General features: G+C 41.1%; 2 long non-coding RNA genes across 3 annotated transcripts; both read left to right on the top strand.

Moving 5' to 3' along the window:
- The first annotated feature begins 523 nt into the window (after positions 1-523).
- On the top strand, positions 524-23071 carry LOC307219660. 2 transcript variants are annotated; one of them, XR_013840494.1, is made up of 3 exons: positions 524-2881; positions 20103-20175; positions 22164-23071. It is a non-coding gene; the product is annotated as an uncharacterized lncRNA (long non-coding RNA). The 2 variants fall into 2 exon arrangements; XR_013840495.1 differs by lacking the exon at positions 524-2881 and adding an exon at positions 3593-3650.
- Positions 3726-13404, top strand: LOC307219649. Its single transcript, XR_013840479.1, has 3 exons — positions 3726-6675; positions 9017-11274; positions 12125-13404. It is a non-coding gene; the product is annotated as an uncharacterized lncRNA (long non-coding RNA).
- Positions 23072-23365: the final 294 nt, after the last annotated feature.

A 23365-nucleotide genomic window follows, 5' to 3' on the forward strand; every position in this document is an offset into this window, starting at 1 on the left:
CATTAACTCCCAAATATTTCACTTTCTTGACCAATGTTAAACCTGTCTCCTTCTGAAACCTTGTGCATAGCATCTCTACAGGCCATGTCTTCCCAAGAGAAAACTGTGCCATTGCACATAGGATTTATGCTGCAATAATGTTTTTCCCCACAGAAGAATGTGATCAACTTTCTGTTGAACAGAGAAATCAACATGCATTTAACAGAAAAGATAGGAATATAAGGAACAGAAAGTAAACTGAACTGGATGGGATTTCTATTTCTACAGTATATATTCAGTGTGTGTAGAGGGAAAATGTTGCATCAGAACCAGTCCCTAAATCGTTTCTGGGAAAATAATCTTGGCTAATGGAGTATAAAATATTTTTAAATGCAACATATTAAATTTGATTTATTGTGTCCATTTCTTCCAGTGACTCAAGATCTGCAACAGCCATTTTTTATAATGTGGAAAGATCTTTGTTTTTCAAAAGGATTTCCTAACTAATTAAAGTATAGAAAGTTCCCCTGTGCAATCTCACATGCATAATTCCCTTACAAGTATTTTTTTTTCTCTTTTAAGATAGTAAAGACAAAAAGGGGTATTAGAAAACAGCATCAATTTTATTCATCATTTCTGTTTGATGGGAAAATAAGCTCTCATAAAGGTAAAGGCACCCCTGACTGTTAGGTCCAGTCATGGACAAAGTCTTTTGTATATAGGACACAAAACTACCGACTACTATAAAAATGTCTAGAGAGTAATTATTGTAGATATAAAATATGTATTATACTTCTGGCGGATCCACCAGGAAGACAGGCAGCAACGCCTTTGGTTGTTGCTATGGTTACCATGGCCTAGTGGGGCATATTTTGTATCACTTTTGTCTAGCACTTTATTTACTAGGAAAAGCAGCAATTTCATCTATTATTCACAAATATTCTCTACTTCATTCACTTCCTTTTTCCACCTCCAGTTTCCTCCCATCCTTTGTTCCCATTCCCCCGGAATTTATACATTTGTCTTTCCACAGTTTTGAGGATTTTCGAATTTTCAGCCTGATGTTCCTGTGGCTACCTAATTATCTTCGCAGTAAGGTAAAGGTCGTGCACTTCCAAGCTGATTTGCCAAGCTGTTTGTTCAGGAAGAAAGAAAAAGCATGTCAGTCTTTCCAGAACAGAATTGTATATGATTGATTGTTTCAACAATTGTCCATGTATTATTTTGATATATATTCTACCCAGTGCTAAAGGCTGAAGGTGGTTTACGACATATGAAACAACGAGACAGGGAAACTTACCAGTAATTCTAAAAATAACACCTCTTCCTTTCTTAAGAGGGGAATAAGACACCTTCACCATCTGAGAAGGTTGTTGGAATCCACAGAGCTCTGCTGTCATAGCTCAGTTAGTTAGAATGTGTTGCTGATAACACGAAGATCACAGGTTCGATCCCAATAAGGGACAGCTGCATATTCCTGATTTGCAAGGGGTTGGACTAGATGATCCTCAGGGTCCCTTCCAACTCTATAATTCTGTGATCCATGGGAGCTTCCTATTCCAACTCTATTTCCTTTTCTACCCCCTTCCCTAACAAGTGTTCCTTAATTCATTCCTCCCACAGCCAGTGTAGCACAATTGCTTACCTAGCCCCATTAGCATTCCAGAAAACATAACACGATGAATATAAAAAATGCAAGCCACTGTAGTATAAGATATTTGTGCTGACAGCTCCACAAAAGACAAACCATGTTTATATTTTCAGGGTCAAAAAGAATCCCTTTCTTTGCTGTTCTGGAAGATAATTTCTTAGGTGGTCCTGTGTAAAACTGACAAAACATATTAGGGAGATTCTGGACCTTTTTCAAAATCTGGCAAAGAATATTACTATTATAGCCAGTTCCTAATTATAATAATTGTGCAGAAAAACATGTACAATCAGTGGTTGTGTTTTCCCCCAACCATTGTCATAGCAGCAGCCCTGGGGAAAGTATTTATAGTACCTGGTGACCCTATGTTGCCTGGATAAAATCACATTATTGGTCTCAACTTATGCTGACGTTAATTGAGATTTGCTGGACATAATGCGGATGTTCTGTTATTTTTATTTGGTGTGCTAAGGAATGGGGGGGGGGGGGGAGAGACGCCTTATCTGCACTATACATTTAAGCAATACTATACCTCTTTAAAGAGTTATTGCTTTCCCAAAGAATCCAAAGCAGTTTAATAGTTAATGCATACCCCTGTGTACCCCCAGAAAAAAGCACTGCTTATAGATCATCTAAATTTTTACAAGAGATTGATTCAAAAGCACCATCAAATCTTAGATCAATTTGAGGTCCACAGATCAGTTTGTGGTTTTCTTGTCTTCCTATGTAAAAAACATGAAGATCCCTCAGGCCATGTTTTTGTGGTTATGGTAATCACTGGATCTGTGATTTTCAGCATATACACTACCAGTGTAAGCTTTAATTTGATAGTGTTTTTTTGCAGATAACATTTTGATTTTTAAAAATATGATTTTAATTGCATTGGACTCCCCTTGTTGGCATCTGTCTGTCTCAAGAGAGAAAGGATTGTGCCTCCAGGGGAGAAGTCAAAACCCTGCATTAGCAGCACCAAAGTGACCTCCCTTGGGTGCAAGTAGGTGGACTACCCTCCCAGCTTGACAAGCCTCATCTGCTCTTCATTTCCCTCTACTGTATGTGCATAAATCATCTTCTAGGTGTTTGGACCCATGAATGGTCTCATCCGCTCAATCCACCAGAGCCTGTCTTCGCATGCAGGGGAAGTCCCTAACTCACAGAGTGTTTGAGACCCATCAACTACCTTCACCCAGTCAGTTGATGCTGTTTCCTGGGGTGTGGCCACTGTTGCATGCTGACAGCTTCTAGGAGACACAGGTGAGTGGTGAGTGCAGAGCGGGTACCAAAGATGGGCAAGATGTTAGAATTCCTGATCCATGATTGCAGTCATGGGATTTTTGTCTTTCACATGACGGTATATTTTGACTCCACAGAGTGGGAAGTGACGGAGACAGGATGTTTATGTTACTGTGTTCCGTGAAGTGGGACTATTGTCCTTTGATCTTTCTCTCTTTGCTGTCTGATGCTAGAGAGAGAGGGAGCTATGTTGCAGTGCTCCGTGTGTGTTTATATGTAAATAAAGTAGATTCGCCAAAATGCTGAGTTGCTGAGGTCTGTCATGCAAGGTGCACAGACTCTGAGGATCCCTAAGTGTGCCGATGTTGGTATTGGTTGCTGTGATGTTTGGGATGAAGAAAGCTTCTGAAACTCCCAAACGATCAACCAGGAGGGAGAGAACATGCCAGTCGGGCATGTCTCTGCCAGGGTCCTACTCGAGTGTAGGCTGAAATCCTGACACAAGCTACCCCAGAAGGAGTACAACGTGTCCCCCACCAGAGGCACTACCCCTCCCCAACACCCCACATACCCCACTGGGCTCCAGTGGGATGCAAATTGTGTGTGTGTGTGTGTGTGTGTGTGTGTATGCGCACGCACGTACACACACACACACACTTTCTCTCGGGGGGGGGGGGACGGACAGAGAAGCAAATGGAGCGCTGGTACCTACAGCACTCTCTCAAAATTTCCAATAGGCTCACAACCCCTAGAACTGACTAGCAGAAGTCTGCCAGTAGAAAACCTATCAGTAAGTTTCTTTGACATCTCTTACTCAGCCAGATGACAGTCTTCATTTGTTATGTGGGATGCACATCTGCCAGCATAAATAGTTTTTATGTGCTTGACACCAAGCTGTCCATTAATAAGTTGAATTGCTGTGATATTTTTCATGTTAGGGATAACAGTATCCCAGCTGCTACATACAGTATATGCTATGTCAATTATTATGAGCATAAATAAGGTTAGGTCACCTTGGCAGTCACTATATTATCTGAAAGTTAAATCCATCACTAGGAAACCACAGTAAATTAGGAGGCACACATGCTTTGAATGAAAATAATAAATGGAATGAGATTATAATAATTAACATTGTTAAAAGAAGGCATATATGTTATTCAGATCATGACAGTCTATGTCCACATTATAATGGAAGGAGACACTTTATAACTTTATACTTTAAAAACTCTGCACCACTCATGTCCATCCCTATGCTGTAGATAGTGTGGGATGAAAACATTCAAAATGCTAAGTAAAGGGTTAATGCTCACCAGGGCTATAGAACTCTGTGATGTCATATGCCGGAGGCAGTTGTGTCAGTTGGTACAGTTATGGCAGTTATTAACAGTCTTTTGTGTTAGAGCAGCTGAGCAGTACCCTCCCAGTATATGGTGATAAGACATCATTGTAACAAAACTCAGTTACGATTGGCTACCTAAAGGTTTATTCATCTTTAACAAATGTTATATTCAGATATATCCCATGAACATATTGATCAGTAAGTCAATAATGCACTGGGCACAGAAAGGTTGCATTAAAATTGCTCTGCTGGTAAAGAGCAAACTACTACCGTAATTAATATATAGCTATAGCTACTACTAATAAATCCTATAAAAATGTCATGGGTGATTCATGGCTTATGTAGACATTAATAAATTATTGACTCATAGCATGTTCTTGGCTTCTGAAGATGTTTGAAATTTGGAAAATAGATGTGGTTGAATATATCATATATTATAAAAAATAAAAATAAGCAAAAGTATATCAGCCTTGAATATGCAAGCCCAGTACAAGGCAAAGTTGAATGTGCTTAAATTCACTGAAATTAATAGGTCTGTACATTCTAAATCAGTCCTGTATTATGACCACTTTCTATCTCCCTTTTCACTGAAAAAAAGAACATTAGATACTAGCAGGAGATCCTGTGAGACATCACATCTGTCTGTGAACCCTGCATCAAACTTTTCCTCAAAGTAAATTGTGGATGTTTAATCCCTGCTGAGTCAGTCTGAGACAATTGCAATAAATCTGCTGTCATAGATAAGAATGGATCATAATAAGATCATAATATGCCCAATGTTAACTTGACATACAATAGGGAAAAGCACGCTCCAGGAACATAATGAAAATATATATATCCTGCAATCTAAGATGGGCTGCTCCAGTGTATAGTCCACTGTGGATGCATGACTAAGGCAGATTAATCTTGATGTAGGAAAATGTACCGTAACCTTCAGAAAACCACGAGTGCTGAAGAAAAAAAAAAGATCAGGCCAGTTTAAAACTAGAAGGTGTTATTTTTTTTACAACTCGCAAGCTTCAAAAGAAACTTGCTTCCTTTCAATGATAAAAGTGCTTTCTCCATCAATATAATTATTTGTGATGCCAATAAAAGGTTTGATGATGATGATATAATTATTTCCTGCATGTTTGTGCCGCCCCTCCCGGTCCAGTAGTGTGCAAGGAGCATCCCCATGGTGCAACTCCACACACCTGCCATAAACTTGTGAGAAAAGCCAGCTGTTTAGATCTCTTCTATGCCATTAATATGGTGGCCCAATGTTTGATCATATCAAAGCTGTAATGAAAAAGCAATAAATATTGGCAATAATTTATTGGTATTATTATTATTGCTTGAAATAAGAAGCACAAATCATTACAACACAGAGTGCATTGCAATAATTCTGAGCCGAGCTAGAAATCCAACCACCAAGGCCACCTTAGCCTCAAATGACAATGCTGGATCCAAGAGTATTCCCGAGCTGTAAAGCTTGCTCTTTCCATAAAAGTGTAAAAGTTCTCCAAGTTCTGCTGCACACACAATTCCTCCACATGGGATTCAAAATAACACTAAGTAGATTGCTCAGTCAGTGCAAGCATTTCTACTTTCCTGACAGAATTATCTCCTCTCCTCACCCTGATTGCTGTTCACCCAACTCTCCAGAGCTGATTTGTGGGGCATGGGGAGCACGTGGGAGGAGGAGGAGGAGGAAGTCTCATTGTACTAGTGGAACATGCTGTGGTGGCTCTGCTAATGCAATTATTTAGTAGGCCTCTTTTCAGAATTCATTTTCAATTTGTTGGCCTACATCTAAGCTATTACCACTTCCAAACACTTGTATAGCACCTCAGCTTCCTCTCCTGAGTCAGATGGAACAAAGAGACTGAGCTGGGTATCATCCACTCCAAAACGCCTAATGACAGCTTCCACCATTTTCATACAGAAGTTAAATAGTGTGGAGAACATGATTGGAACACTACAGGGAAGCTCTCATGCCATTGAACAGTGGTCTCCTATAATTACTTTCTGAAAACAGCTCTGAATGTAAGAGCAAAACCATTGAAATAAAGTGTCCCCAGTCCTCACCTCCATGAGCCACTCCAAAGGAGACCATGGTCTATGTATTGAAAGTCAAGAAGAATGAACAGGCTCACAATCCCCATCTTTGTTCTGACAAATAATATTAACCTGGATAACCAAAGAAGTTTCAGTTCTATGACTGGACTTGAAGTGAACTGCCCTGAGACCTCCGGGTATAGGGCTGTATATAAAATAATAATAATAATAATAATAATAATAATAATATGCAATCTCCTTCAAACATGCCTAAAGCTTGACCACCATCATCATTTTGAGGACCCTGCCAACAAGGGGATATTTGCTACTTGAAGCTACACACTTAGTTGGCTGCTTATCAGTCGGGAAGGAACTATATTGTGTTTGAAGAGAAGATGGATATGAAGTGAAATTATCCCAGACACCACTGTTGTTTCTGGTCAGTACATGCTCTTAACTATATTAGGTTCCATTTTTAATCTATTAAAAATAGCATAACAGAAAAGAGGTATTCTCCAACTCATATCAGTGGGGGTTTTTTTGTTTTGTTTTTAGTATCCTGCATCTTTGCAATGCAAGAGATTTAACTCCCTCAGGTCCCCCCCCCCCATATATGTATGTGTATCTCTCCTATTTTTTGTGACTATGATAACACCCACAGTTTTTGCATTGCTTTTGGCAAAGTGGCCTACTTAGCAAATGCTTTAAAAGTTCTGGTTTTCCTAGTTTCTGTGTCATTTAATTTTATTACATTCTCAAATATTAAATAATCATAAATAATGAAGACTCTAGGTTGAGATATGCCAGGAAGAATATTTAAACTTGAGAACATAGTTTGGGGCCATAGTTTTCAGAACTTGAAGACCAAACTAGGATGCCTCTAATATTTGACTGCTTTTAAAAAGCCTATTTTATAAATAATGTCATGGCCAATAATGCCATGCCTTGATTAATACTGCACAGAAACTACTTTAAGTTTGTGTGTGTGTGAATAATTTTACCACAGCCAATAGATAACCCATTTCCACAAATGTTTCCATGTTCCTGGTGAAAATCTTTCTTTGCTGATATGAAGCAGAGGAGTTGGCAGGCAATCACAGGAGCACTAGAGCAGCTTTCTTTTTTTTTAAGGAGGGTTATTGTCCATCTCTGGGATGCGGGTGGCACTGTGGGTTAAACCACAAAGCCTAGGACTTGCCGATCAGAAGGTCGGCGGTTCGAATCCCTGCGATGGGGTGAGCTCCCGTTGCTCGGTCCCTGCTCCTGCCAACCTAGCAGTTCGAAAGCACGTCAAAGTGCAAGTAAATAAATACGGTAGGTACCGCTCCGGTGGGAAGGTAAATGGTGTTTCTGTGCGCTGCTCTGGTTCGCCAGAAGCGGCTTAGTCATGCTGGCCATATGACCCGGAAGCTGTACGCCGGCTCCCTCGGCCAATAAAGCAAGATGAGCGCCGCAACCCCAGAGTCAGTCACGACTGGACCTAATGGTCAGGGGTCCCTTTACCTTTTTATTGTCCATCTCTAGACTGCCTTCTTTGACTTCTATGTCTACAAAACATTACAAAGCATTGTAGATGTTGTGGGGGGAAGCACTTCCCCCCCTGCTTGATTATCAACTTATATTTTCATGTCTGAAAACTCACCCATGGTTGAGTTGCAAATTCAAGAGTAAATGTCTGAGACAAAATCTTCTTCAGAAATGAGTGAGAATGTTTTGGCTTGAACTTTAATTTTATATGTTCTTTGAGTCATGTTCTTTATTAGTGCAATTTATAGTCTTCATTCTCACGGGTTACCCTATTTACGCATGTTAACTAAATCCCCAATTAATAGTAGACATATTTTCACAATTCCTGCTTATTTACAAAATCTTGTAAGGAAAGAGGAGGGAGATGGAATAACAGCTGCTACTTTAAGGCATAAAATTAGACCAATCATTCTTATTTTGGAACATAGGATTCCACATTTAGACTCTTGTGCAAAACAATATGCATGATGGTAGTTTAGTAATTTTTAACTGAGCCACACATGTATGTTTCCAAGCTACACATGAGTCTCTGTGCAAGTCAGTAAGGCAGAACTGACTGAAATTCCCGGCTGCAGTTAGTGTTACATTATAACATTGTGCTTATGCAAGAGAGATAGATGCATGTAGATGGATTTTTGGTTAGGCATAGCATTAAAGTTGGGAGAAACCAAAGCTCAGTTGTAGAGCACAAGATGTGTACAGAGAAGGTGTCATGTTCACTCATGGCATTTCCAGATAAAAAGTCCAGTGATGGCAATATGCAAGTCCTCTGCTTGAGACCCAAGATATCTGCTGCTACTTAGATGGTAAAGTAGCCTGACCTGCTATAAAGCAGCTTTCTAAGTGTGGAAGATGCATTTGCACTGATGGTCAGTTTTTGTCTAATAAAATAGGAGTAATCCCACCCTGTTCTCTTTTTAACCCATTTTGCTGATCAATCATATCTGAAGCTAAGATGACTGTGAGGCCTTATTGAAATTCATGGAGTCACAGAAGGGTGCCAGGAAGTCTGGGGGTGGGGAGACCTTGGTCCCCTCCTCCCATGAATTACCATGTCTATCCTTATTTCCTTTCTTAAAAGTCCCTTGAAAGCATATGATTGTTGAAGCCATTATAAAAATAAGAGCCCTCATCATAATTTTGCAGTGATGAATAGTTTTCTGGTATACAATTGGAATAACATGCATATATATATATATATATATATATATATATATATATCCACCCACATATATAATCATTTTTGATTATAGGCAAAATCAAGTGGACTCAAATTATAGAGATATACAACCATGTGAATAACACAGCATTCATATCTTAAAGCAATTAAGAACTCACAACAAAAGCAGAAGTGGTGATGGAGACAGAGAGAATATTTGGGCAAGATTTAAAAATATAGAATTGATGGATACAGGACTTCAATAGCATGCTTATCTAGGAAATTTCAGAAGCACAGCCTGACAAATGTCTCGATTATAGATAGAAAATGAACACATGAGTGCTGGCTTCAGAGAACAAAGATGCTTGTCCTGCCTGGAACAATGAGGACATGGAACTAAATGGGAGATTGTGACTGAGGGAAAGACAGAAATCTAGGGAGCCAACCAGAAAGAGACACCTAAGATTCCAGTAGACAGCAAAAGGCGATACAAGTTGATGGTGATCATTTTTTATACATTAAAAAAGATTAAAAGGAATGTAGAAGAACCTGTGTAGGCATGACCAGCAGGCTGGCAGGAAGAAGGATGGACTTGATCCTAGATGCATGGAAACCAGTATCTTTATAAGTGCGGTGTTGGTTTTTTTGGTATATTATTTCTTACTCTTTAACCTGTTATAGTTTAACATAGCATAATAACATTTGAACTATCAGTGTTTGATTCAGATGGTGGGAGAACTCCAGTGGCCAGGTATGCATTTTGAACAGGGTGGTAGAGTCCCTGTTTTATTTTTCATATTTATTTGCAGATTCATAAGCCACTTCATAACCCAAAGTTACCAAAGTGGTGTACAATAAACAGTTTAAAATAAAAAATAATACAAACTCAGTAAACAGAAGAACAATAAGAACATTTCAGAGGAAGCCTTCATAAACAAATATGTCTTTAATTAATGTGCTTGCTAATTTCAATTTGTAAGTGATTTCAGGAGCTCTTGGTGGGTGTTGAATGTTCAACTCATTTTTTGAACCAGCACAAGAATGAGTGCTAGTGCAAGAGGATTTCCCCCTCTCCTCCTCCCACTCACATCCTTCGCAACCCAAAATCCTGCTCTGGAATATTGGGGGTTGGAAGAACCTGCCCAGGGCAAATTTAGGGGGCACAGGGGAAGTAGAAGGGGAGAAGTTCCATCACACAAGGAAAAATACTTGCACTGACAGTACATTCACCTTAGTGCTATGCTGAATACAATCCATATTATAATACCCAACAAAAAAAATCGCACACTGGAAATCTTTTTTTTTAAAAATGAATACTTTAATTCTTTAATATTTTGTACAGGTGCACAGATGGGCATTCAAGCATTCAGCATAGGCATATGTCCATATCAAAAACAGCAAAGTGATGTACTTGGGTAATAGTACACACACCGGAAATCTAACCAAAAATCCACTGGTCAAAATGTATCATAGTGAAACCAATTGCCGGTCTGGCTATGAATAAAACACCTCTCTGGCAATAAATTCTACAAGCTGACATTCATGCTGCAGGCCATTGGTACTTTATAAAGCCTTTCCCTGACATCCTGATTATTGAATGTTATGCAAGGCACCGGGGGGGGGGGGTAGGAGGGGAGAGAGAAGATGCATGATTAGAATAAGGTTGATTTTAATAGTAGCTTAATGCAGTAGGGAAGATGTAGTGCAGCAATAAAAATGTAAAATGTTAGAAAATAGGTTCCATAAACCTGGATTTATGCTATTTTTGTACATTTCAAATTTTCTTCAGCTCTGAAAATTGCAAGGGATGTTTAGATGGTAAAGGATAGGTTTCGTTAACAAACCCTGATGGAAGGAATTTGTCACTGAACTGAAACTGGCTCATTTATGTGGATTCCCCAAGATTAGTGGAGTGGATGGCATACAGGCAACTCCTCATTTGCGTTCTGAGGCACTGCACATTTAAGTGAAGTCACGTATATTGAGAAGACCGTTGAAAAAGCCTGAAAACACCCTCTAAACCTAAACTGTGACTGGAGAAACCCTATAAAAAAAAACAAAAATTCATCAAACTCCACAATAATCGGTTCCTCCAAACTTCCTTGCTCAAACTCCCAACTCTCCATAGGCCTCAAAGGTCAGTGCAAAGGCTCCTGAAATTGCACTTGCAAAGGCTTGTGGGATTGCTAGATTTTTGTCCCCCTTTTTTGCTGTTTTTGCACTCTTTTTAAGGTCCACTTTGGCTCCTTTTCATGCCACTTCTGGGTTCACTGAAATGCGTACAGTTGTAGTTACACATGCCTCGAACATGTGTAAATGGGGAGTTGCCTGTACAAAACAAATTTTGCTTGGGTTTTGTTATGTACTGAGTTGAATAGGATCCAAATTGCAGCAGTCTGATTGGTCCTAGAACAATAGGATTCAGAATGCAGCAGTCTGATTGATCCTAGAACTGGCCCCGTGTCGTACGAGGTGCTAACGGATGGGGGGCAATGCTGGCGCCGCCACTGCGACCAGATACGGCGACGATTCCTGGGAGAAAACCAGGAGGAGGAAAGGTCAGAGGAGTCCCAAGGGAACAGTGGGGCAGTGAGGTCCATAGAGCAGGAGGGGCCAGAAGGAGAGGCAGAATCAGTAAATACAGAGAGGACCTGCGAGGCCGAAAGGACACCGGAACCAGAACCACGACTGAGCGAGCCGGTTGTGCCAGACCAAACAGGCCCATCACAGCCAGCATCCTTGGAACACGAGCCAGAACCTGAACCCCGGACCAGGGAACAACACAGGCCGCAACGCACACGTAGGCCGCCGGCGTACCTTGAGGACTATGAATGTGACCTCCCGGGCAGGACTGGAACTTAGAGGGGAGGGGTGTTATGTACTGAGTTGAATAGGATCCAAATTGCAGCAGTCTGATTGGTCCTAGAACAATAGGATTCAGAATGCAGCAGTCTGATTGGTCCTAGAACAATGCAGCAGTATGATTGGCTGGCAGGAACCACCCAATCATGCTCCAGATATAAGTGAATCTACAACCTGATTGGCTTACAGTAGAATTCCGGAATTAGCCAATCATGTGCAGCCCATTGTGTAAATAATGTATATAAAGCAGATACTTTGAGGGGACATTCATTCATTCCTCCTCACCACTATGAGCTGAATAAAGAGCATGAAATCACTTGCGACTCTGAGTATATTTCAGGTTTCATGAATATCGAATTTAGACCCTGAAGTTATTGATCCTTTTCAGCAACTTAGACCTCCTAGAGCTGCTACTTTAGATTTTCTCCAAAAGAAATGTCCTTGTCCTCAAAAGAATATTTACTCAGTTGTGTCTCAGCATCTCAGCATCTCAATATCTAAAATAAATAGGAAATTATTGGATTAATGAGGGTCAGAACCTTATTAAGCATAACATAGATCTGCACAGATACTGAGCCATGAGGGACCTGCCTATTTTGACCTTCCCCCAACACTTGCATAATTTAAGGTACCATGGTTAAATGTTCTTGCTAACGCACCACAGCTTGTCCAGCCTGCATAAAAGAGTTTCTAACATTGCTGCAAGGCCTGGAACTGCTCAGTGTTCTGACTCAGGGCCAGACTAGAAACAATGCCGCTGTTTAGAATAACAATTGGAGGCATGCTGGGGCAGGGTGAACGGGAATGGATTGGTTTGGACTAGGAATGGAAGGATCTATCCATCTTGTTTCCGTCCACTTCTCATTTTTCAAATCTTAAATTTCTACAGCCACATATAGCTTGTGAAACATAGACCACTTACAAATGCCATCTCCAACTTCTCAAAAGATTCCATCAACGGTGTCTCCGAAAAATCTTACACATCACTTGGGAAGACAGGCGAACTAATATCAGTGTACTGGATGAAGCAAAGATCACCAGTGTTGAAGCAATGATTCTCCAACATCAACTTTGTTGGACTGGTCATGTTGTGTGGATGCCTGGTGATCTTCTTCCAAAGCAACTACTTTATTCCAAACTTAAAAATGGAAAGTGTGGTGGTCAACAAAAGGGGTTTAAAGACTGTCTCAAGGAAAATCTTAAAAAATGTAGTATAAACACCGACAACTGGGAAACACTGGCCTGCGAGCGCTCCAGTTGGAGAACAGCCTTTACCAAAGGTGTCATGGACTTTGAAGACACTCGAACTCAGAAGGCAAGGGAGAAACATGCTAAGAGGAAGGCATGCTTGGCAAATCCACACCGTGATCAACTCCCACCCAGGAACCAATGTCCCCACTGTGGAAGGACGTGTGGATCCAGAATTGGCCTCCACAGTCACTTACAGACGCATTGTTAAAACCGTGTTTATGGAAGACAATCTTACTCGGCTATGTGTGATCGCCGAAGACGAAGAATAAATATTTGAAGGGGGGGGGGAATCTTCATGGAAATTCTTCAGCATTTTAGTGTGAATTTCTCCTAATAAACATATTTTTGCATGCAGTTTAGATTAATGTACACATTTTTGCAAACAATTTGTCCTTATATAATGCATTTTAGTAGGTAATTTTCACCAATATATTCGTTATGATGTACATTTCCTCCTAATTTATTAATTTTTGTAAACATTGTTAAGTTGGAGAACTTCAAAATTCAAAATGAATTTTGAAGGATAGTTGTGTCTCAGTTCTCATATTGTTTCAGAACACGTGGATTTGATGGATTTGGCTTCATAAGCAAACTGAATGGAATCCCTTCCACCATCCCTAATTAAGACTGAGACCTTGGCCTGAAGGAAGTGGGGCTTCGACCCATGATCTTCCGCTAAGGCTCCATGACAAATCCCCTTATACTTGCTATTGCAGTGAATGGGACCTCTTTTAAAAAAAATGCTAACTGGGTGAATGGAGTCTCGTCTTTGGCTCCTAGTGCTTAGAGAGCAATAAGGAACAGGAGATTGTTTATTGTAAAATAATTCATATGTAATTCGTATTGCTTAAATAATAGGGCTATCATACAGGAGCGGCCATAGTTTGGAAGGCACACTATGAAGACTTGTATAGAAGAATATAGATCCATGATTTGGTGTGAGGCCAAATCTACTACAGTGAGTAGGGAAGGCTAAACATTGGCAAGGTACTGCCATGGTAAATGTTGGCATCTGATAAACCTGCTTAGTAATTCTATTCCTTTAAAAATGCTATTAGCAGAGAAGTGTTAGAGAGTCTGTTGAGACTGATGCCCTTAACAACCACACATGATGAGATATCTTGGCTGTTAGCACTGCTTTCAGTGAAGGCCTTGCCTGCCCACATATTGGTTGGGCAATTTGTCCAGTGGACACATGCCAGACTTTTGAATGGTTTATCTACATAGCTTTGCATAAATACCAAGGCTGATGCCATCACATCTGCAAAATGTTCCAGATATTTATAACACTACCAGGCAATTAATATGCTAAAATGGAGAGAGGTAGTAGAGGGGCTATGTACTGAGCATCATTGGGTTTACCAGAAGTGGGTTAAGACATTTTACAATGTCATTGTGCTAAACTTCTATAGTTGAGAGAGAGAGAGAGAGAGAGAGAGAGAGAGAGAGAGAGAGAGAACAACAAGTGTTATTATGATAAACATGCTTTGTGACATTTGGCACTGTGAAATGAGGACGGGGGGAGACCCTTTGTAGGGAATAGCTTCATTGCCACAGATGGATCAAGGACAGACCTATGAATCAGCATCAGTGCTCTCAGTTGGTGCTATGTGCCTAGAAAATGTCTGTTACAGTCTTAGTGATATATTTGGCTGAAGAGCTGTGAAGCTAATTTTAGGATTTATTAATTACAAGTATTTTTATACTGTCCTTCAATCATATTCACAGGCAGGTTATAAAAATAATAAAAGAATTAAAATATAAATACAACAAATAAAATAAGCTAAGAGCCCAAAAGCAACACAAAGCAACATTAAAATCACATTTTAAAAGTTCAGGCTGATAAAAAAAAAGTTGCTAACATAATAATAATGGAAGTGCTAGGGCAGGTCCTTCAGCTGCCAAGGTGCCACAGCTGAGAAGGCCCCCTCTCTGCCACCTTCCTCATCTCAAATGGTGGGGACACCTACAGGCGGTTTTCTGTTGACAATCTTAATTTACAGATAGACACGTATGGAGACAGGCAATTCTTCAAGTATTCAAGCCCTAAGCCATGAGTAACTTTAAGAGTCAAAATCAGCACTGGAAATGGATTGGGAGCCAATGTTATTTGTAACACAGGCATAGGCAATGGAGGCTGACCTTTTATGGTAAACAGGGCACTGCCTCACTAATCTCACTCTGCCCCCTTGCCAGCCTTCAGCTGCTTACTTTCTTACTTTCAACCAGCCCAAGGGGTGGCCCTGCCTCAATGTTGCCCTTTTACAATTCATGGGGTGGGGAGGGAGGATGATGCGGGACAGAACTATAATTAGGTAGTCATTGACTCTGGATTCACCTACTATTGGTCTGTTTCCTTCTGCCAGTGGGCACCAGCCACCACTGGGCATGGGAACATAAGAAGCTGCCTTGTACTGAGCCAGACCATTGGTTGTATAGCCAACCATCTAGCTATATCTGTATTTGACTGTATTTGATTCCTTTGCTATGGCTTGTGGCTGATGCAAATAAAGATTTTATCTATCTATCCATCTAACTCAATATTGTTTGCTTATTGACAGGCAGTAGCTCTCCCTGGTTTCTCTCTGGAGAAGTGAGAGACTGAACCTGGGACCAGGGGCAGATCTACTATGGAACTAATGAAGCTTCAGCTTCAGGGTCCAATCCCAGAGGGATGTAGTAGGGGTTTTTTGAGGGTTTTTTAAGGTGATGATCTGTCATAGAATAACCCCACTGAAAAAGATAACAGTGGTTACCCAGACCTTGTTGCTAGTTGCATAGAGGCCCTCATATCAGTTCAAGCTTCAGGTCCCCCCAAATGTAGGTCCTACCTGGGACCTTCTGCATGTGAAGCAGGTGCTCTGCCACTGAGTGATTGTCCTTCCCTTCCCTACCCAGCCCCCCACCCAATGCTTGGGCCAGATACCCTCAGTAGGCCTGCCTCTTTTTTGCTGCTTTTGTACCTTAGGCCATTAGCTAGTCTTTTCCCTTACATCCCAGTCCACCTAGGAGCTGATGAGATGAGCATGGGCTACAACTCCTTTCATTGCATGCTTCTTTTGGAGGAGCAGGTGAACATGCAGTGGCAGTAGGGAGGAGGAGCAGGGCCACCAAGCACCTTCCTGGGGCATGGACCTTGGCAGGTGTCTGACTACTGAGCCCTGATGGCAGCATTGCTCACCTGAGAATTCTATTCAAGGCAGATGTTCTCCCCAAACATGGAAAGATCCTATCTTTCAGAAGAACCTTTTCAGATATCAAATACTGTAGACTTAGCATATAAATGGTGTAGTGACGCCTACATTTCGTGAACAGAATGCTGATATGATCATTTTGATGCTGTGAAAATTACCTTGTTCACCAAGAAGAAAGGAGTTAATCTCACTACCGTTTGCATTATCAGTATTTGTGATCAGTGACAAGATACTCAAGGCCAAGCCTATCAAACCATTCTGCCATGCCTGAAATTGCTAAGCCAGATGTTAAGCAGGTGATTATATCTAAGAAGAGAATGCATTTGTGTCCCAGAAAGTGAAAGATTAGAATGAAGGTTACTGCAGAAGAAAGAATGACTTGCATTTTGTAATAATAATCACCAGGTAAGGAGGAAATCAGCCCTGAGTGCGCACTGGAAGGACAGATCCTGAAGCTAAGGCTCCAATACTTTGGCCACCTCATGAGAAGAGAAGACTCCCTGGAAAAGACCCTGATGCTGGAAAAGATGAGGGCACAAGCAGAAGGGGACGGCAGAGGACGAGATGGTTGGACAGTGTTCTCGAAGCTGCCATCAGTGGAAGACAGGAGTGCCTGGTGTGCTCTGGTCCATGGGGTCATGAAGAGTCGGACACGACTAAACCACTAAACAACAACAACAAGGAGGAGGAGGAGGACAAAAGGGATAGTGAGTCATTATCTGGCAGCTCACAGTGAAGTTATGATATGGCTTCAAGATTAGTTAATGGAATTATAATCCTTTCACCAGAATAATTAATTTAGTCCACATTATTTGAATAATTTAAAAGCATGGTTTTAGCATAATAAAAACACAATTTTTAATAGGTGGGGTTTTAAGATCCAAGGCAGCAGTGTTTATGGGCACAATCTCCCACTCAACTTTCTCCCCTCCACTAAAAACATCTTGCCCACGCTAAACACTTGAACTCCTATATTAGACTCTTCACTGAATTGTGAAAAAAGGTTTGTTGAGGGAAGATTGTAACCTTCAGGTATTCAGTCGATCAGATAAAAACTGCCTTCCCTGCCATGTTAGGCAAATGAGGCAGCCCAGCCCTTTAGAAAGGAATTCCTTCTACCTTATTGATGCTTCTCAAAGAGTCCAGTGTAGACCTGATATTTGGGGGGCAGGATTGCAATCAGCAATTTCATCACCAGTTTCTTTGACACCGAGTTCCTGTGTTGTACTGATGGCTAATGTCTCTTTCAAAGACAGGTTTGTCCCAGTGTATAATTTACATGGATTTGCTTTGCGTCGAATTTTAATGTCACATCTGAATCAGCATCAGAAAGACAAAGCTTTAATCAGCTCTAACATTATACTCTCTGGAGTTTGAGTTTAAGCTGTGTGGAATAAGATGGCCTAAGCTAAATCCACTTCACATAAATCTCTTGTGCATCCATCTTTCTTACAGTCCACATGGCTTCCTGTGCATATGTCCATGGAATGGCCATTGTTTCCACAGCAGGAGTCCTTTAAAGTATGAAGCTGGGTGTTATTAGAACTGACAGACCACTTCTCCCTCAAGGATCTGTTGTCAGCGCGAATTGGTTGCAGGAGTGGACATAATTATTGCTGTATGATATCTGCAGCAAATTTGCCCTCTGACCATTAGTGCCTATTATACTGCAGCTATCCTTCCTTTCAGCTCATCCTTACTTTACAGAATAAGCTACATCAGGGGTAGGCAGACTTCAGGCTTGTGGGATCTTTGTAATTTGCATGATATGCATGATATAATACATAATAATAATAATTTATTATTTATACCCCGCCCATCTGACTGGGTTTCCCCAGCTACTCTGGGCGGCTTCCAACAGAACACTAAAATACAATAACCTATTAAACATTAAAAGCTTCCCTAAACAGGCCTGTCTTCAGATGTCTTCTAAAAGTCTGGTAGTTGTTTTTCTCTTTGACATCTTGTGGGAGGGCATTTCACAGGGCGGGTGCCACTACTAAGAAGGCCCTCTGCCTGGTTCCCTGTAACTTGGACCTCACTGGACCTCAGTGTCCGGGCAGAATGATGGGGGTGAAGATGCTCCTTCAGGTATACTGAACTGAGGCCGTTTAGGGCATACAGATAACGTGTTTTTAATAAATCAGCAGTGTTGATGAGGAATGGCACAGCTACAAAGTTTACAAAACAAAATCCACCACTGTTCACATCAGTCAGCAGTTACCAATATTTGCATTTCCAAAACACTAGGTTGGCAGGATGGAGATCCCTCCCCCCCCCAAAAAAAAACCTTATCAAGGGTTGGGACCTTGTGATGTCACAAGGCAGGGGAATGTCACATGATCACCAACTCTTGCAAGAACAGTTTATTGGTAAAGTTGTACAGGGTCTTATTAAAGGCTGATAAAAATGGTGGTGAGAGAAAAAATAGGGGGAAACCAACTTTTGAGAGGGGGGGCTGTTATTTTTCCATTTCAATAGAAAAATGGAAATTTAGGGTGAAATAGAGAAACTTCTTGGGCAATGTTTTCTTTTCCAGAATATGTGAGTTACTTTGTTTTTTAAAAAACCAAAAACAAACAAAACAAAACAAAATGATAATGTTCCACTAATTACACTGCTTCAAAACTCCTAGATCCAAAGGTAATAATGTTGCCAACTGAATGAACTAACCACATCTCAGCTTGATCAAAGATCATCTAGGGGAGTGCTGTTGGTTGTCTCTCATGTTACCAAAGCCCGACTAGGCTTAACCGGAAGTCAGGCATGTAGCCTTGCTAGTTCCACACTGTGGAACGCTTCTTGCAGCAGGCATTCACAGGTTTGCTTTCACATGTCTCTCGAAAACTTTTGTTTATGCCAACAGGCCTATTGGGTTGTTTTGTTTTCTTTAGCTGAGCCAGTCATTTTTTATTTTTATTATTTTGTGATTTTGGATTGTCTTTATAGTATTCTGTGTGATGCACTGCCTTGGGGTTTTACATGAGTGGGTGGTATACAAATACATTTTGTAAGTAAAGAAATAAATCTCCTCCCACATTTCACAGACAGAAATGGATATCCTTGAAACACCCTTATTCCATTATCTAGCACTTTCACACTGCTCAAACTTACACACATACACACAGGCCAGTTATGATAGCATTGATCATATCAGTAGTGCTGTTTCACTGCCCACTTACATTAATCACACTTCATATTCACTGCATATCACATGCATACATCTCACTTGCCTTTCACCTGACTGATTCTGCTTTCTGCTGCAAGCAGGCTGGGATGGCTGTGCTTCATTGTTGATTGACATGCATGTGCTCGATCTGCTCCCGCAGCTTGGCCTGGATAGGCAGGGACATTGCTGCTGCCACTGCACAACCACCAATCCAAATACAAGGCCCAAACACTGCTGCCCACCAAGCAAGCATGCCACTGCTCATCAGCAGCCACCACCCTGGCTGGTGACAGGCATTAGAGAGGTTCTGCTGCTGCTGCCGCCCATGTTGGTGCAAGCAGTACACGGGCAAGACTACAGCTGCCAGTACTGTACTGAAAATGCAGGGCAAGGGTGAGTACCCCACTCTGCAATCCTCCCAATAGGCAGTGTTAACTGCAGCCATACTGCTCTCCCTCCTGAAAGGTGAACATGGGGAAGAAGGGAAACATGGCAGAGGTGGCTGATCAGAGATTTGGACTGCTAGCTAGAAAGTCACAGATCCCAAAATCTTAGAATTCCACCAGATATGGAACAGATCTTTGTTCCGATATTTCTTCCTGCATGTGGGGAAAAATTCCTCCTGGTATTATTCATGTACTGAAATAAATGATTTATTGTTAGTTTTCATTTTGTTTTCCTGCACTGTAAACATTTTTTTGCAGGCTTTTATAAAGGAATTTCTGATCTGAGGCAACAGATGGATAAGTGGTCTGTGCATGGTGATTGCTACTTCAAGTGAGTCTTAAGGGATGATTCTGCTTTCCTTTAAAATCAGTAAAAAGTTTTGGTAAATTTCAGTTCCGCAGCAGATATATTGCTTGGGTTGGTTAAGAGTTAATGAATGAAACATAATATGCCTAGAGAGGATCAAAGAGGGCAAATTGATTACAAAATCTAGATAAAGAAATGCAGATTATTTATACAGTATCTTGATAAGAATAGAGAATATGGAAATTAGACTTCTTTCATTTATATATTGATTTGGAACAGTGTGACATAGTCTATTCTATTACTCCTTGGAGGAGACACACACTTTTTAAATAAAATGCAATGACTGAGCAAAATGAAGCAGAAGGTCGCTTTGGGACTGCGGATGATATTAGCCAATTGTTCAGTTTTATCAGTAGTGTGTCAAATACATTTCAAGTTTGGTTGTAACTATTACTCTATTATTATGGATTCAGGTAGGTAGCCGTGTTGGTCTGATGCAGTCAAAATAAATAAATAAATAAATTGTCCAGTAGCACCTTAGAGACCTACTAAGTTTTATTTCAGTATGAGCTTTTGTGTGCATGCACACTTCTTCAGTGTGCATTTATATTACTAGGTTTGTATTGCACTTCCAGGAATAATATACTTCTCAAAATAGAGCAACACAGAAAACCAGAAACAGAAAACCCCAGGCTAATAAATGGTTTTACATTTGTGATTAAAGCTGCTAATGGTAAACAACCTGCAATTTGTTAGTCAAAAGATCCAGCTTGCAGGTAGTGGACAATTCTCTGGTCAGAATTGTTTGCTATGCCTAGCAGATGTAAAATGAAGAATTCACATAGTAAGGCAGCAGGCATTAAGATGAAAAATATGTCAAGGTCACTTTCACAGTAATTCCCAAAGAATTTATACCTGGACTAACATTCATTGTTGTTGCCTGAGGGGGGTCTGGCATGACAGACAGAACAATGACAGACAGAACAATGGTAAAGTGCTCTTCTAAATTTAAGGACTATTTATTTAGATCATTATGGGTGTGGACAGTGTTTTTGTGTGGCGGTACTCACCAGTACAGAGAACTAGCAAATCTTTTTTGTGACTGCCCATATCAGCAATTTTGTGCGGGCATCAATGGCATTTTTATCAAGTAATTAGTACCAGCACCTCGTTTTTTAAAAAAACAAAGAATTTAAAAAATAATTGGGTGTGGAAAGACCACTTTTCTCAGGACAACCCACCACTGTCATGTTGCAATGCCAATGGAAGCTCCACTCCCTCCCCACAAGCCTAACTTGAGGAAGGATATTTCAAATTCAAAATGTTAATGAGCATTTTGAAAGTGGTACTTTGGGGAGGAGAATTGCTGAAATTGTTTGTGTCTCCATTGTACTGAGGGAAGCCTTCTTGTCAGCTGAGTGACACCACTGAACACAATCCATATTCAAATGACATGCCAATGTAAAATTGGACGATGGTCTGGCATTCAAATCCCAACTTAACCTGAACTTGGGGCAAAAGTAGTGCAATCTGAAAGCAATTTTAAAACCCAATGATCTCTAGGCCTTGAATTCATCTTCAAAGTGCCCTAACCCTTGCCTCCTGAAATTCTTGAATTTGCACCAAAAGTCCTTGAAGGTAGCCGGTGTACAATTTATTGTAAGAAACTCTTGTTTCAGCTTTTCCTTCTCTGCCAAACTTAGGCATATGATTGGTGTTTTTGCTGCAAGGCAGTTGTCTAAATCTATTCTTGGAGCTACTATGTCTACAGTTATTGAAATAATTGTGTTCACACATTTTGGCTGAGCCGAGCTTCATTTGGTTAGGCTGCGTCAGCATTTCCATTGTGAAGCACACCACTTTGAAAGGTATAAAAAAGAAACCAATCATCATAGTTGCATAAACTCTAGTGTTTGAAAGATGCAGCATCCACACAGACAATTTTGTAATTAAGGAAATGTTATGTACTTTATCCCTTTGCGGCCGCCTCAATTATCTTTTTGAAAAGATAGTTTCTACCCTGACAAAACTAAATGTCGCTGTGATCCATCTGTCCTTCTGTGTTCAGCGGCCCCAAGCAGTGAGATGCACCCAGAACACTCTGATGGTGAGTAAGTCAGATCTGTTAATAAATTCCTGGGGACGGGTCAGATCTGTGCATAAATTGTTTTTTGTAACTGCACACAGATTAGTTCCCTTCCAATGGAGTGAAAATGGAAGCCCAAACAAACACAAGCTCCATGTGTTAATTAAAGTTCAATGACAACGATAGATACATTATTTAACCATCAAAAAAACACGTGGGGTGAGTTCTGTTGCACTCAAATCTGTTTGATTCCCATAGGCATCTGGTTTGCCACTGTTAGAATAAAATCCTTGACTAGATAGGCCATGGGTCAGCAAACTAAGGTCCGTGGGCCAGATCAGGCCCAATTGCCTTCTGGATCCGGCCCGCAGACGGTCCAGGAATCGCCGTGTGGATCGCCAGCACTCAGTTCTTTCCCTCTCCCTCCCTCGGCAGTGGCGGCGCCTCCTCCACCCTCCCTCCTTCTGGCTTCTCCCCGCCCTGCCTAGAGGAGGAAGGGGGCTGGACTTTGTTAGTGCCAGCAGCAGCAGCGCTTGAGCGGCCACCATTTTAAGCAGCCCCTCTCCAGAGCCCTTTCGAGGGCCACTCATTGTCTCTCTGCTGCCGCCAGCCCTTGCCGCTTGCAAGACACAGGAGCCGCAGTTGACTGAGCGCCCCTCTTGAGTGGCTGCCATTTTAAGCAGCCACTCTCTATAGCCCTTTCGCGCACTGCTTATCGTCCCTTTGCCACCACTGCCAGCCCCTGCCACTCGCAAGACACAGGTAAGCAGCCACCAGGGCTCGTGGTGCTCTTGCATCATCCCCCCCCCCAAATACTCCAGCCCACCACAAGATCTGAGACAGTGGACTGCCCTTCTGCTGAAAAAGTTTGCTGACCCCTGAGATAGACCTTTGGTTCAATCCAGCAAAGTTTTTCTTCTTAAACTGGTCAAAACAAAATAAAAAAATTCCTTCCAGTAGCACTAAGTTAGTTCTTGGTATGAGCTTTCGTGTGCATGCACACGAAAGCTCATACCAAGAACTAACTTAGTTGGTCTTTAAGGTGCTACTGGAAGGAATTTTTTTATTTTGTTTTGACTATGGCAGACCAACACGGCTACCTATCTGTTTCTTAAACTGGTGTTTACT

This window comes from Podarcis cretensis (assembly GCF_951804945.1).
Source record: "Podarcis cretensis genome assembly, chromosome: 7".
Taxonomy (NCBI): domain Eukaryota; kingdom Metazoa; phylum Chordata; class Lepidosauria; order Squamata; family Lacertidae; genus Podarcis; species Podarcis cretensis.